The following is a 17,557-nucleotide window of genomic DNA, read 5'->3' on the forward strand; positions in this document are numbered from 1 at the left end:
TGATGTTATTGCGCCTGGATCTGTCCTCGACCTCCGCTACCTTAAGTTCCAGTTGAGAAATTTGGTCAGCTAAACTCTCCGAATAGGCTAATAGATTAGATTGATCCACCACTACATCGTCTTGTTTCCTTTCTAGGGCATCTACCCTTTCGGCAATCTCCGAGATCTCTTTTTTAAGCTCAGCTGAACTGCGCTGGATTTCCGGCGTGATGAATTTAGTTTGTGAGGCCAGCAGCTTCTTTAGAGACTTCTCGGTAATGTAGTGTTGTGATGCAGACGCAGATTGGGCACTAGACTGAGACTCTTCATCCTGTGAGTCCGGATCACTCAGCTCTCCTTGAGGTTCCATGTCTGGGCCCTTAGGTAGCTGCGTGAAGTGGTCGTAGACTGTCTTTTTAGATTTAGATGCTGACTTAAGAGGCTTTCTGCCTAAGTGCGGCATATGGTTGCAAAGGTATAAAGACAAGGCACTCTGGACCTAGAAACTTAAATGTGTTTGCAAGGGGTTATATGTATTCTGCTGAAAAAAGAAATAGGGTTAAAGAATCATAGCACATATAAAGGTTAAAACATTACTCTAGCGGGGCTGATTACCTTAGAGATAGTAACACTCACATTTTAGAAATGGGTACGAATATACAGTGACTTAACCCTGATCCCTCACCCCGGGGATAAGGAGGATACGACCCGTAGGAAGGGAGAGGGTAAGTGGTAGTGACCCACTCGGGCAAGCCGAATGGGAGCGGGGAGGTGAGGGAGCAGCAACCAATCGTAATAAGGTCAGATAGACAAAGCAATAATGTAAGACAAACTAGGTGTATGTCAAACCAATACAGTAGCGGATCTGATGCACAGAGCTTATTGCAGCACCTTTATAAAGAAAATGCTAAGACTAGGTGGCAGGTTAATATGAGCTCTATAGCGTCCTAATTCCTAGGCGTGATCTTGAACTGAATTGTTCTCGCGGGTGTATTTTGAGAAATGACCTATAGGTGTAATTAGTACCAGAATTTTGTATCAGCTATGCGCAGGACTAATATAAAGTGTGCACCTTAAAGCCTAAATGCGGGCAGTAAATACCAATATGGGGTTATTTAAATCTGGGCTTTGCTTTGGTGGTGGGACCTTTTAATGTGTTATGTGTAAGTGTAAACTTGGCAAGACTTGTTTACTTGAGTGTGTGGCAAGGAGTGTGTATGAAATCTGATCAGGGCTAACAGTGTGGCCTAGGTCTATACAAGAATAAAGCAGGGTATAAAAGCTCTTGCCTAATTCCACATCTAGATCCGTATCCTCCACAGTAATATCAGGAATGAGGCCTGTGTATCAGAGTTAGATTATGTCAGTAATAAAGTGAAACTGATTTGTCAGTGTTATGAGATGATGTGCTAGCCCTGTATGAAGTGTGCACCATAAACATATACCTGTAAAGAGGAAAAGGCAGGTTAAATCAATTACACTACACCCTGTGCAAAAAGTTCAGGGACACCTGAGCTGACGCAGCAGCTATGACACTAATTTAATGTTCAGTCCCAGTAATGTCCATGCAACTGTTATTCTATACAGTGGTAAGGAGTGTCCCCAGAAGGAATATGTTGGGACTATGAAAACAAGGTGTGCTGATTCACTGGGTTAATAAGAGCAGGTGTTTCTTGTATACACTTTGTTATATGGGGGCCTGCCTTTTGGTGGGCGACCAGGGGTGATCAGAATGACTTTGAGATGATACCAGACCACCTTTGTTGTAAGTCTCAAGGCCAAAAAGCCTGTTCTAGCCCTATGGGCCTTGTGGAGCTGTAGGTGGGCCTGTAAAAGCCAGACTGGGTAGGACCTGGGGCTCTGCAGGCAAGATAGTGATACGTAGCCCGTTTAACGTTTGTCCTCAGGGGAGGCAGGAGGAGGGTAAGAGGGCTAGGTGACCAGCTTATGTAACCCCCAGGCTGCAATTGTTTAAAATGGGGTTAATTCACCAAAGGACAGCAGTACTTGTGCAGCTTGTACCCTTAGTCAGCCACTTAAGATTTTAGAAGTTTTCAGTAGTGTTAAGGAAATTCTGGAGCCAAAGTTCTGCTCACAAACCATAAATGTCTTTATTCTGCCTGAACACCAAACATGTAGTCACTTTGTTTTCTTAAATTCAGGTGATTAAAGGAGTCAGCTCAATGTAAAGCAAAGAGGTTATCTTCAAGTACACACTTTATTTTTAAAAAAGTTTTAATCGAGTTGCAAGTTGGTCTTTTCCTTTAATCAGGGACTTATGTTATGGGAGAGTATAGGCAGAATTACTACCTAAGTGTGTTGCCCCTGTTGTAACTGTGTAACTGTACTAATATGGCAGGGCTAGGCAAAGTTCTTCAGCAGAAACACTATGACAGGCTGTATAAAAATAATATTTGTGTCGTTATTACAGCTCATTCCCAATTATTTCCCTGATCAGTTAACTTCAAGTCCTGTGCTTCAAGGACTCCAGCCCCCTACAGATTCTATGTTGCTGCTTATTAAATGTGTCTTTGCATCAGCTTGCGCCCGGGAGTTGGAGCGCCATGGAGAAGAAGGCTAAAATGGCGAGTTTTGGCGCCTTTTTTTTTGTTTGCGGTAATTGAACAGCCACAAATCTTATTTAAGAGAAGGGCAACAAGCTCAGCTAAGGTAAAAAGAAGGGCCGTTGGGCTAGCGTATAATAAGACTGCTTAAGGTCTGCTTTTGGATTGTCTAGGGTAGCCAGGTGTTATGCTGTTATACCGGGCACATGTGGCATATATTCTTACCAGCAGCAGGGAGTACTCGATCTAGGCTCAGCAGTCCCGACTTCTCTGCCGATCTCCCTCCTAGCAGACACCAGGGGAATTCCACTATATTTCCGCAGGAGAGCACAAGTATCAAGAGCCGCTCGGAAGCGGCACAATAGTAAAGCTGATCGCGGTAAATTAGTTGCAGCCTCGGTCCACTGTTTAAGAGGCAATGATAGGTAATGTTGTGAAACTGCTCAGCTAGTAGGTATCTTCTTGAAATCACTCCGGAGCGGAGCCCCAACCCTCCGGAGTGCAAGCTGCTCACAGTGATGGAAGTGGGGGTAGACTGAAGGCCTCCCACTAGCGCAGGATAAGCGAGCAGGTGCCCTAAGAAAATATATCTTTAGTTTACAAGAGCAATATACTATTTACAGCACTCTCTCTGAATATAAAGTTTTATGTGCTGGAATTTAGGCAAAAATTAGTTAAAATTAGGTTTATGCTCAGAGAGCCAAACATAAACGTCTTATGCAAATATTCTTCATTTTCTTGGTATCTTTATTTGAAAAGCAAGAATGTAAATTTAGATGCCGGCCCATTTTGGTGAACAAACTGGGTTGTTCTTGCTGATTGGTGGATACATTCATCCACCAAGTGCTGTACAAGGTTCTCGACTTTCTTTTTCAAATAAAGATAGCAAGAGAACAAAGAAAAATTGATAATAGGAGTAAATTAGAAAGTTGCTTAAATTTGCATGCTCTATCTGAATCATGAAAAAAAAATATGGGTTCAGTGTCCATTTAAGAGGTAGGTAAAATGGAGGTGAAGTGAGTCTACTCAGAATGTTAGCACTGCCTCTAGATAATAGAGGAAAGCATCAGGAGTTTATGTTATGGGCCAGAAGTTTATATTTAGGTTTGTTTAAAGGGACATAAAACCCACATTGTTTCTTTAATGATTCAGATAGGGCACTGGTTTTCAAACCTGTCCTCGGGCCTCCCTAACAGGCCAGGTTTTGTGGATATCTGAACCAGAGCACAGGTGAAAATAATCAGCTGTCTAGTAAACATGATTATTTTACCTGCTCTCATTCAAGGTAAACCAGAAAACTTGGCCTGTTGGTGAGGCCTGAGGACAGGTTTGAAAACAAGTGAAATAGAGCATTCAATTTTAAACAACTTTCCAATTGACTTCTATTTTCTAATTTTCCTCATTTTCTTATCCTTTGTTTGAAAGCAGGAATGTAAGTTAAGGAGTGTGCACGTGTTTTGTAACAATGTTAAACATTAGCAAGAACACTAGATGGCAGCACTGTCTCCTGTCATGTAGTGCTTAAAACATGTGCACGCTACCTATCTAGATATATCTTCAAAAAAGAATAACACGATAACGTAGCAAATTGTATAATAGAAGTAAAATGGAAAGTTGTTTAAAATTGTATGCTCTGTCTGACTTATGAAAGACAAATTTTGTGTTTCATGTTCCTTTAAAAAGCTTTTTGGGAGGCGGGGTTTGGAGCCGAATGAAGATGGTGGCGTAATCTCTTAGCTCCGTGCTACACTGCTCAATAAACTGGCTTATAGGGCAGGATGACTCTCAAGCACCTATGGGAGCAAGTGGGAAGGAGAGGTGAACACACCGCACAAAGATTTGGAGCTGCGCTGGACACCCCGGTGACAACTCAGCACCAGATTCAATTGAGGCTGTGTAGTGCCGATCGCCATCTTGTCCACGCGGTGCACCTGACTCTGGTCAGGAAAAACTTTCAGATGTTCCGACTGAGTTAGGGGTGGAGAAGACGCAGTGAATTTACCGGACATAAGGACATAGTCCGACATCTGATTGAGCTGCAACGGGTCTATTTGGCCATGACTATAATATAAAAGTATGGAGGAAGATGGGACTGTTAAGCTTGCAACAGTAAGGGGGTATGTTTTGTGAACGGCTGTGTGTTAGCTAGAAGTTGAATTCGGATCCACTATTACAGATTTGAGGCACAAAGATGACATTTAATTCAATAAAAACGGACAGTTCTCATTAAAAGGTCAAAGCGGACTAACAGTATTTTTAGGGCAGTGAAATTATGTTGATGAAGGCAGAGTCTGCTACTATTACTCCTACAAAAAGCAACACAATGCAGTTATAAAAGGGTGAGAGTGAATTAAGCTACGCAATAGCACATAAATACAGAGAAGATTATAAGCCACTTGTCTGACAATAAAGGAGCAAGAATGAGCTATGGAGGCTTAGAGCTCCTGCAAACTTACGCCTAGATTTAGAGTTCTGCGGCCAAAGGAGTGCGTTAGCTACGCATGTATTTTTTCCCCCGCACCTTTTAAATACCGCTGGTATTTAGAGTTCACAGAAGGGCTGCGTTAGGCTCCAAAAAGGGAGCGTAGAGCATAATTTACCGCCACTGCAACTCTCAATACCAGCGGTGCTTAAGGACGCGGCCAGCTTCAAAAACGTGTTCGTGCACGATATCCCCATAGGAAACAATGGGGCAATTTGGGCTGAAAAAAAACCTAACACCTGCAAAAAAGCAGCGTTCAGCTCCTAACGCAGCCCTATTGTTTCCTATGGGAAAACATTTCCTAAGTCTGCACCTAACATCCTAACATGTACCCCGAGTCTAAACACCCCTAACCTTACACTTATTAACCTCTAATCTGCCGCCCCGGCTATCGCTGACCCCTGCATATTATTATTAACCCCTAATCTTCCGCTCCGGACACCGCCGCAACCTACATTATCCCTATGTACCCCTAATCTGCTGCCCCTAACCCCCGCCGACCCCTATATTATATTTATTAACCCCTAATCGGCCGCCCCCAACTTCGCCGCCACCTACCTACAATTATTAACCCCTAATTTGCTGACCGGACCTCACCGCTACTATAATAAATGTATTAACCCCTAAAGCTAAGTCTAACCCTAACACTAACACCTCCCTAAGTTAAATATAATTTTAATCTAACGAAATAAAATAAATATTATTAACTAAAGTATTCCTATTTAAAGCTAAATACTTACCTGTAAAATAAACCCTAATATAGCTACAATATAAATAATAATTATATTGTAGCTATTTTAGGATTAATATTTATTTTACAGGCAACTTTGTATTTATTTTAACCAGGTACAATAGCTATTAAATAGTAAATAACTATTTAATAGCTACGTAGATAAAATAATTACAAAATTACCTGTAAAATAAATCCTAACCTAAGTTACAATTAAACCTAACACTACACTATCAATAAATAAATTAAATAAACTATCTACAATTATCTACAATTAAATCAACTAAACTAAATCACAAAAAAACCCCCACTAAATTACAAAAAAAAACAAACACTAAATTTCAAAAAATAAAAAAAGATTACAAGAATTTTAAACTAATTACACTTACTATAAGCCCCCTAAAAAATAACAAAGCCCCCCAAAATAAAAAAATGCCCTACCCTATTCTAAAATAAAAATTGTAAAGCTCTTTTACTTTACCAGCCCTTAAAGGGGCCTTTTGCGGGGCATGCCGCAAAGAATTCTGCTCATTTGCCTGTAAAAAAAAAACATACAATACCCCCCCAACATTACAACCCACCACCCACATACCCCTAATCTAACCCAAACCCCCCTTAAATAAACCTAACACTAAGCCCCTGAAGATCTTCCTACCTTGTCTTCACCACGCCGGGTATCACCGATCCGTCCAGAAGAGGCTCCGAAGTCTTCCTCCTATCCGGCAAGAAGAGCTCCTACAGAGGGTCCAAAGTCTTCATCCTATCCGGGCAGAAGAGGACATCTGGACCGGCAGACATCTTCATCCAAGCGGCATCTTCTATCTTCTTCCATCCGGCGCGGAGCCCAATACGCTCGCCTAAGCTCGCCTACCATCACCGCCGCGGACCTGAATATGTTCGCCAAAGTTATCAAAAATGCTGTCAAGAAGCCGCGCACCAAGTACGGAGCAATGAGCAGCGGACTGTTGTTAACTGACAGTCATCGATCTCGCTGCTCATCGGCTTCTTCGCAGCTTTTTTGATAGCCTGTCACTAAGCACCCACACTAAACTACACTGTTTTACCCCCTAAACCGCCACTCCCGGAGCCCCCCTCAACTAAATAAAGTTATTACCCCCTTAACCGCCGCTCCTGGACCCTGCGCAACTAAAATAAATGTATTAACCCCTAAACCACCGCTCCCGGACCCCGCCGCCACCTACATTATACCTATTAACCCCTATCCTGCCCCCCACTACACCGCCGCCACCTATATTCAAGTTATTAACCCCTATCCTGCGGATCCCAGACCCCACTGCAACTAAATAAATTGTTTAACCCCTAAACCGCCGCACCCGGCGCCCACCGCCACCTATATTAAACTTATTAACCCCTATCCTGCCCCCCCTATACCGCCGCCACCTATATTAAAATTTTTAACCTCTAAACCTAAGTCTAACACTAACCCTAAACCCCCTAACTTAAATATTATTTTAATAAATCTAAATAATATTACTTGTATTAACTAAATTATTCCTATTTAAACTAAATACTTAACTATAAAATAAACCCTAAGATAGTTACAATATAACTAATAATTATATTGTAGCTATTTTAGGATTTATTTTTATTTTAAGGGCAACTTTGTAATTATTTTAACTAGGTACAATAGTTATTAAATAGTTATTAACTATTTAATAACTACCTAGCTAAAATACTTACAAAATTACCTGTAAAATAAATCCTAACCTAAGTTACAATTAAACCTAACACTACACTATCATTAAATTAATTAAATAAATTAACTACAATTACCTAAAATTAAATTAAACTAAATAAACTAAACTATAGTACAAAAAAAAACAACACTAAATTACAGAAAATAAAAAAGAATTACAAGAAGTTTAAATGAATTACACCTAATCTAAGCCACCTAATAAAATAATAAAGCCCCCCAAAATAAAAAAAAAATGCCCTACCCTATTCTAAATTACCAAGCAACCAGCTCTTTTACCAGCCCTTAAAAGGGCTTTTTGCGGGGCATTGCCCCAAAGTAATCAGCTCTTTTACCTGTAAAAAAAATACAACCCCCCCAACATTAAAACCCACCACCCACATACCCCTACTCTAACCCACCCAAACCCCCCTTAAAAAAACCTAACACTAACCCCTGAAGAACCCATCTTCTATCTTCTTTCTTCCGGCTCCATCTTCAGACCGCCGACGCGGAACATCCACCTTCCCCGATGGACTATCGATGAATGACGGTTCCTTTAAGGGATGTCATCCAAGATGGCATCCCTCGAATTCCGATTGGCTGATAGGAATTAAGGTAGGAAAAATCTGATTGGCTGATGCAATCAGCCAATCAGATTAAAGTTCAATCCGATTGGCTAATCCAATCAGCCAATCGTATTGAGCTCGCATTCTATTGGCTGTTCCAATCCGTCGGGGAAGGTGATTGTTCCTTGTCGGCGGTCTGAAGATGGAGCCGGAAGAAAGAAGATAGAAGATGCCGCTTGGAGGAAGACATCGCCCGGATGGAGGACCTCTTCTTTGCCGCTTGGATCAAGACTTCGCCCTGATGGAGGACCTCTTCTTTGCCTCTTGGATCAAGAATTCGCCCGGATAGAGGACCACATCGCCCGGATTGGATGAAGAATTCAGCTCAGCTGGGTGAAGACGACTCAAGGTAGGGAGATCTTCAGGGGGTTAGTGTTAGTTTTTTATAAGGGGGATTTGGGTGGGTTAGAGTAGGGATATGTGGGTGGTGGGTTTTAATGTTGGGGGGGTTGTATTTTTTTTTACAGAGCTAATTACTTTGGGGCAATGCCCCGCAAAAAGCCCTTTTAAGGGCTGGTAAAAGAGCTGGTTACTTGGTAATTTAGAATAGGGTAGGGCATTTTTTTATTTTGGGGGGCTTTATTATTTTATTAGGGGGCTTAGATTAGGTGTAATTAGTTTAAAATTCTTGTAATTCTTTTTTATTTTCTGTAATTTAGTGGGGGGGTTTTGTACTATAGTTTAGTTTATTTAGTTTAATTTAATTTTAGGTAATTGTAGTTAATTTATTTAATTAATTTAATGATAGTGTAGTGTTAGGTTTAATTGTAACTTAGGTTAGGATTAATTTTACAGGTAATTTTGTAAGTATTTTAGCTAGGTAGTTATCAAATAGTTAATAACTATTTAATAACTATTGTACCTAGTTAAAATAAATACAAAGTTGGCTGTAAAATTAAAATAAATCCTAAAATAGCTACAATATAATTATTAGTTATATTGTAGCTATCATACGGCTAGATTTAGAGTTTTGTCGGTAAGGACCCGCATAGCTAACGCCGGCTTTTTTCTGGCCGCACCATAAAAATAACTCTGGTATTGAGAGTCCACATAAAGGCTGCGTTAGGCTCCAAAAAAGGAGCGTAGAGCATATTTAACGCAGCTTCAACTCTCGATACCAGAGTTGCTTACGGACGCGGCCAGCCTCAAAAACGTGCTCGTGCACGATTCCCCCATAGGAAACAATGGGGCTGTTTGAGCTGAAATAAAACCTAACACCTGCAAAAAAGCTGCGTTCAGCTCCTAGCGCAGCCCCATTGTTTGCTATGGGGAAACACTTCCTACGTCTGCACCTAACACCCTAACATGTACCCCGAGTCTAAACACCCCTAGCCTTACACTTATTAACCCCTAATCTGCCGCCCCCGCTATCGCTGACCCCTGCATATTATTTTTAACCCCTAATCTGCCACTCCGTAAACCGCCGCTACTTACATTATCCTTATGTACCCCTAATCTGCTGCCCCTAACACCGCCGACCCCTATATTATATTTATTAACCCCTAATCTGCCCCCCTCAACGTCGCCTCCACCTGCCTACACTTATTAACCCCTAATCTGCCGAGCGGACCGCACCGCTATCATAATAAAGTTATTAACCCCTAATCCGCCTCACTAACCCTATAATAAATAGTATTAACCCCTAATCTGCCCTCCCTAACATCGCCGACACCTAACTTCAATTATTAACCCCTAATCTGCCGACCGGAGCTCACCGCTATTCTAATAAATGTATTAACCCCTAAAGCTAAGTCTAACCCTAACACTAACACCCCCCTAACTTAAATATAATTTAAATCTAACGAAATTAATTAACTCTTATTAAATAAATTATTCCTATTTAAAGCTAAATACTTACCTGTAAAATAAATCCTAATATAGCTACAATATAAATTATAATTATATTATAGCTATTTTAGGATTAATATTTATTTTACAGGTAACTTTGTATTTATTTTAACCAGGTACAATAGCCATTAAATAGTTAAGAACTATTTAATAGCTAAAATAGTTAAAATAATTACAAAATTACCTGTAAAATAAATCCTAACCTAAGTTACAATTAAACCTAACACTATACTATCATTAAATTAATTAAATAAAATACCTACAATTACCTACAATTAAACCTAACACTACACTATCAATACATTAATTAAATACAATACCTACAAATAACTACAATGAAATAAACTAACTAAAGTACAAAATATAAAAAAATAATTACAAACATAAGAAAAATATTACAACAATTTTAAACTAATTACACCTACTCTAAGCCCCCTAATAAAATAACAAAGACCCCCAAAATAAAAAATGCCCTACCCTATTCTAAATTACTAAAGTTCAAAGCTCTTTTACCTTACCAGCCCTGAACAGGGCCCTTTGCGGGGCATGCCCCAAGAAGTTCAGCTCTTTTGCCTGTAAAAAAAAACATACAATACCCCCCCCCAACATTACAACCCACCACCCACATACCCCTAATCTAACCCAAACCCCCCTTAAATAAACCTAACACTAAGCCCCTGAAGATCATCCTACCTTGTCTTCACCTCACCGGGTATCACCGATCGGTCCTGGCTCCAAAATCTTCATCCAACCCAAGCGGGGGCTGGCGATCCATCATCCGGTGGCTGAAGAGGTCCAGAAGAGGCTCCAAAGTCTTCATCCTATCCGGGAAGAAGAGTAGATCCGGACCGGCAACCATCATCTTCCAAGCGGCATTCTTCAGTTGGACGTCGCCGGATGAAGATGGGTCCGCGGTGGAGCTCTTCAGGATGGAGCCGGTCCTCATCGGATGAAGATAGAAGATGCCGCTTGGAAGATGATGGTTGCCGGTCCGGATATACTCTTCTTCCCGGATAGGATGAAGACTTTGGAGTCTCTTCTGGACCTCTTCAGCCACCGGATGATGGATCGCCAGCCCCTTATTTAAGGGGGGTTTGGGTTAGATTAGGGGTATGTGGGTGGTGGGTTGTAATGTTGGGGGGGGGTATTGTATGGTTTTTTTTACAGGCAAAAGAGCTGAACTTCTTGGGGCATGCCCCGCAAAGGGCCCTGTTCAGGGCTGGTAAGGTAAAAGAGCTTTGAACTTTAGTAATTTAGAATAGGGTAGGGCATTTTTTATTTTGGGGGTCTTTGTTATTTTATTAGGGGGCTTAGAGTAGGTGTAATTAGTTTAAAATTGTTGTAATATTTTTCTTATGTTTGTAATTATTTTTTTTATTTTTTGTAACTTAGTTCTTTTTTATTTTTTGTACTTTAGTTAGTTTATTTCATTGTAGTTATTTGTAGGTATTGTATTTAATTAATGTATTGATAGTGTAGTTTTAGGTTTAATTGTAGGTAATTGTAGGTATTTTATTGAATTAATTTAATGATAGTATAGTGTTAGCTTTAATTTTAACTTAGGTTAGGATTTATTTTACAGGTAATTTTCTAATTATTTTAACTATTTTAGCTATTAAATAGTTCTTAACTATTTAATAGCTATTGTACCTGGTTAAAATAAATACAAAGTTACCTGTAAAATAAATATTAATCCTAAAATAGCTATAATATAATTATAATTTATATTGTAGCTATATTAGGATTTATTTTACAGGTAAGTATTTAGCTTTAAATAGGAATAATTTATTTAATAAGAGTTAATTAATTTCGTTAGATTTAAATTATATTTAAGTTAGGGGGGTGTTAGTGTTAGGGTTAGACTTAGCTTTAGGGGTTAATACATTTATTAGAATAGCGGTGAGCTCCGGTCGGCAGATTAGGGGCTAATAATTGAAGTTAGGTGTCGGCGATGTTAGGGAGGGCAGATTAGGGGTTAATACTATTTATTATAGGGTTAGTGAGGCGGATTAGGGGTTAATAACTTTATTATGATAGCGGTGCGGTCCGCTCGGCAGATTAGGGGTTAATAAGTGTAGGCAGGTAGAGGCGACTTTGAGGGGGGCAGATTAGGGGTTAATAAATATAATATAGGGGTCGGCGGTGTTAGGGGCAGCAGATTAGGGGTACATAAGGATAACGTAGGTGGCGGTCGGCAGATTAGGGGTTAAAAAAATGTAATCGAGTGGCGGCGATATGGGGGGGCCTCGGTTTAGGGGTACATAGGTAGTTTATGGGTGTTAGTGTACTTTAGAGTACAGTAGTTAAGAGCTTTATGAACCGGCGTTAGCCCAGAAAGCTCTTAACTACTGACTTTTTTCTGCGGCTGGAGTTTTGTCGTTAGAATTCTAACGCTCACTTCAGACACGACCCTAAATACCGGAGTTAGAAAAATCCCATTGAAAAGATAGGATACGCAATTAACGTAAGGGGATCTGCGGTATGGAAAAGTCGCGGCTGAAAAGTGAGCGTTAGACCCTTTTTTGAGTGACTCTAAATACCGGAGGTAGCCTAAAACCAGCGTTAGGAGCCTCTAACGCTGGTTTTCACGGCTACCGCCAAACTCTAAATCTAGGCCTTAGGGTTTATTTTACAGGTAAGTATTTAGTTTTAAATAGGAATAATTTAGTTAATACGAGTAATATTATTTAGATTTAATAAAATAATATTTAAGTTGGGGGGGTTAGTGTTAGACTTAGGTTTAGGGGTTAATAATTTTAATATAGGTGGCGGCGGTATAGGGGGTGCAGGATAGGGGTTAATAAGTTTAATATAGGTGGCGGCGGGTCCGGGAGCGGCGGTTTAGGGGTTAAACAATTTATTTAGTGGCGACGGGGTCCGGGATCCGCAGGATAGGGGTTAATAAGTTTATGTAGGTGGCGGCGGTATAGGGGGTGGCAGATTAGGGGTTAATATGTATAATGTAGGTGGCGGCGGGGTCCGGGAGTGGTGGTTTCAGGGGTAATAAATTTATTTAGTTGCGGCGGTGTAGGGGGTCAGATTAGGGGTGTTAAGACTCTGGGTACATGTTAGGGTGTTAGGTGTAGACGTTTCCCATAGGAATCAACGGGATATGGGGCAGCAGCGAACATGAGCTTTCACTATGGTCAGACTCCCATTGATTCCTATGGGATCCGCCACCTCCAGGGCGGTGGATTGAAATCCAGGTACGCTGGCCCGGAATAGTGGCGAGCCTACCTGGTAGTAGTTTGATAACTACCAAAAGTAGTCAGATTGTGCTGAACATGCGTTTGGAACATCTGTAGTGACGTAACCATTGATCTGTGTCAGACTCAATCCGGCGGATTGAAGCTTACGTCACTATATTCTACTTTTGCTGGGCAGTAGGGGTTGATAACTAAGGTGAATCAGCCTCGCCACAAATACGCTGCGGAATACCAGCGTATTTACGGTTGACGGCTTGATAACTAGAGGCCATAGACTCTGAAACAGATTCACAGATTAATGAAGAGGATTCTATACCTGCTACAAGAGCTGACCTTAAAGCTCTGGTGTCTAAACAAGACATTAACAAGAACTTTGACAAGCTTTGGGAAAAATTTGACTCATTTCAGAACACTGTTACTAACAGTCTAGCAGACATAAAACAAGACATCACAGAACTAGGTTCCAGAGTAGCTACCCTAGATGAGTCTGAAACCTCTATCACAGAAGATTTAACTAATATAAACCAACGACTCTCTACACAACAACAAGAGGTTAATGATATACAAGACAAATTAGAAGACCTTGAGAATAGAAGCCGCAGATGCAATCTGCGATGGAAGGGGATACTGGAATCTGTTTCCACGGATGAATTACACATCTACTTACACCAACTATTCCAGGCAATTACTGGTGAGGTAGCTGAGGAGAAATATCAGTTAGAGAGAGCACACAGAGCATTGTGGGCCAAACCAAAAGAAGACTCTCCACCTAGAGATGTTGTTGTCAAGTTTTTCAGATTCCCAGAAAAAGAAGCTGTCCTTTTGGCGGCAAGGAAACACCCTACCTTCAAATTCCAAGGGACGATGATACAATTCTACCAAGATCGGTGTGTCAGAACGCTACAAAGAAGAAGCTATTTGAAACCTCTTACTACACTCTTGAGGAAACACCAGATTGGATATCGATGGGGGTTCCCCTTCAATCTTCATATTCTGCACAATGGCAGATCCCTAAGCCTAAAGGAGCACACATAATTTCCAGCAATCTGCAGTAAATTACAACTTGAGTCCCCAGAGATACCACAGATGAAGCACATGGAAGATACAATGCAGCTACTATCTGGGTTGGTTCAACCACAAAGACAAAGGTGGACAAGAGTAACGAAGAGGAAGGCTAAAACCTGACATTTTCTCTCTACTGACTTCCTTAAGGTTTGATACATCTGTTTTACACGTATGGAGTATAACAAGTGGTTCCCCACTTTTCTATTTTTCACTTCAGGCCCGAAGGATGAGGTGATTTGGTATGTACAAGGTTTTAAAGTCATATAAGACCTAAACAGAGAAATGCTGAGAAGGGAAGCGGTTGCTAGGGTTAATGATTTGAACAGAACATGCTGATAAATGGAGTTCATAGAATTGATTGTTCATATGCTGTTGGCTGTCAGTTTGCTCAAAGCCAAAAATTTATTTTTAATTACTTAAAGTAATTTTACCAGCAGTGGTAGCACAATGTACTCATAAAATATATTTTATATCTTGTGGGGGGAGAGGGGGGGGGGTCTTTTTTTCTTTATTTAGTTTCCAAATGTAGGATGAATATGTTTTTCTTTATTCTCATGCATTGTAGTGTGAATAACTTGTTGAAAATGTTTTGTTTAACAACAGCTTTTTTGTTTTTGTTTTATTGTATTGTTTTGCCTGCTCACATGAACTGACTAGAAAAGGGAAAAAAAATCTACAATACCTTTGGGTAATCATAACACGCAGAAAGAAGGTGGATCCAATGGAGGAGTCCCATACTCAGATTTGTAAGTAATGACTGATGATATTCGATTAATTTCACACAACGTTAGAGGCCTCAACACAGACCTTAAACGTAGGACGACTTTAGGCCAATATTCTAGATTGAAAGCTAATATATTTCTGCAAGGATCACACTTCACTAAAGAGGTAATAGCAAAATACTGGTCGAGATTTTATACCCAACATTACAATTCTACAACAAATAAAAAAAGAGGGGGGTATCAAGTTTGTTACATCACTCCTTGGGATTTGTGGCAGAGGAAACAATTAGGGACTCAGAAGGTAAGTTTTTGATATTACGGGGGAGACAACATGAAATTTGTTCTATGTAATATCTATGCTCCCAATGAAAAGCAAACATCTTTTTTTTCCCCACATCTCCTACTTATTAACCCAATGGTCACAGGCTAGGATACTTTTGGGTGGTGATTTTTATATACCAATGTATGCGCACCAATGTACGGGCAAGGCTAAATTATCTCAGAAGCAATTGAGACATAATTCAATGGTTAAAAAAATTAAAGAGGTTTTCTTATCACACAACATAATAGACTCCTTGGATACCTTATACGGTAAAACAACCGATTATACATATTATTCCTATGCTCATAGAACTTATTCCAAATTGGATTATGTTTATTTAAGTCAAACATGGATCTCAGATCTAATTTCTTCCATAATACATGCCTGTGCATGGTCAGACCACTCTCTAGTTCAGGTGAATATTAGAGAAACATTTCAAATTAGTGCAACACGTTCTTGGAATTATGACCCATTATGACCCAAACACACGAGATTCTGTCTTCAAAGCTTTATCAGAATATTTGGATTTAAATGTAGAAACAACCTCCAACCCAGTTAATATCTGGGCAGCGCACAAGCTCTTTATTAGAGGAATACTTATTAAAGAAAAAGCAGCCTTAACCATGGCTAATAGGCTTTAGATAGATTCTTTACAGACTCAGATAGACGCTCTTACTAAACTACACCAACAAAGTTTGTCGACAGAAGTTTTTCTGGAATTACAAGCTAAAAGACTTGAACTAGTGACAATTATGAATAAAGCATCTCTTAGAGCAGTTCATAGATTGAAGTCACAATACTTTCTATATTCTAATAAACCAGATAAAGACTTCGCGCATAAGCTTAGGGAGAAGACGAAATCTTTTACTATACCATACCTTCAGAAAACGGACAGGAGATATACCTCAAATCCCCAGGAGATAGCTGACAGCTTTGCTCAATATTATGCACATCTTTATGATGGGGAAAAAACATTGCATAATGACAAGAAAAAACAACTGTTGAATAGGTTTTTAGACGATGCTAAGCTCACACCTTTAGATAAAGGCATTAATGAGGAATTGAATGCAGAAGTGTCAGCCAGGGAGGTTCTCATTGCCATTAAAGAACTTAAACCTGGAAAAGCAGCGGGCCCAGATGGGTTTCCGGGAGAATATTATCAACTTTTTAAATCAATTTTAACTCCACATGTAGTGACATTCTGAAATGATATTTTGCAAGGCAATGAAATCCCAAGGGAAATTTTACAAGCCAAAATAGTGGTAATCCCTAAACCGGGAAGGAATCCAAAATTATGTCAGAGCTATAGGCCAATATCCCTAATTGTCAAATAGACTCAAAATACATTTACCAACACTGATCCACCCAGATCAGGTTGGGTTTATTTCAGAAAGAGAGGCCCCAGATAACACAAGGTGCATGATCTCCCTGGTTGACTACCTTAATAAAACACGAACACCTTCTCTGGTCCTATCTCTGGACGCGGAGAAGGCATTCAACAGAATAGATTGGGATTTTATGTTGGAGGTTTTGGCTAGGTTGGAATTTCATGGTCCATTTATTCAAGCTTTCAAAAGCATTTATTCCCGCCCTACAGCTAACATTAGGGCAGCAGGCTACCAATCAAAACTCATTGATATTCTGAATGGAACAAGACAGGGCTGCCCCCTTTCGCCACTCTTGTTTGCACTTTGCATAGAGCCGTTTGCAGCAACAATTGGCAAGAGTCCATGAGCTAGTGACATATGGGATATACAATCCTACCAGGAGGGGCAAAGTTTTCCAAACCTCAAAATGCCTATAAATACACCCCTCACCACACCCACAATTCAGTTTTACAAACTTTGCCTCCTATGGAGGTGGTGAAGTAAGTTTGTGCTAAGATTTCTACGTTGATATGCGCTTCTCAGCATTGTTGAAGCCCAATTCCTCTCAGAGTACAGCGAATGTCAGAGGGACGTGAAGGGAGTATCACATATTGAATATGATGATTTCTCTAACGGTTTTTTTTTCATGGGTTCTCTGTTATCGGTCGTAGAGATTCATCTCCTACCTCCCTTTTCAGATCGACGATATACTCTCAATTTACCATTACCTCTACTAATAACTGTTTTAGTACTGGTTTGGCTATGTGGATGGGTGTCTTTTGGTAAGTATGTTTTCATTACTTAAGACACCTCAGCTATGGTTTGGCACTTTATGCAAATTATATAAAGTTCTAAATATATGTATTGTACTTATATTTGCCATGAGTCAGGTTCATGTATTTCCTTCTGCAGACTGTCAGTTTCATATTTGAGAACATAAACATTTTAAG

This window comes from Bombina bombina, chromosome 4 (assembly GCF_027579735.1).
Source record: "Bombina bombina isolate aBomBom1 chromosome 4, aBomBom1.pri, whole genome shotgun sequence".
Taxonomy (NCBI): domain Eukaryota; kingdom Metazoa; phylum Chordata; class Amphibia; order Anura; family Bombinatoridae; genus Bombina; species Bombina bombina.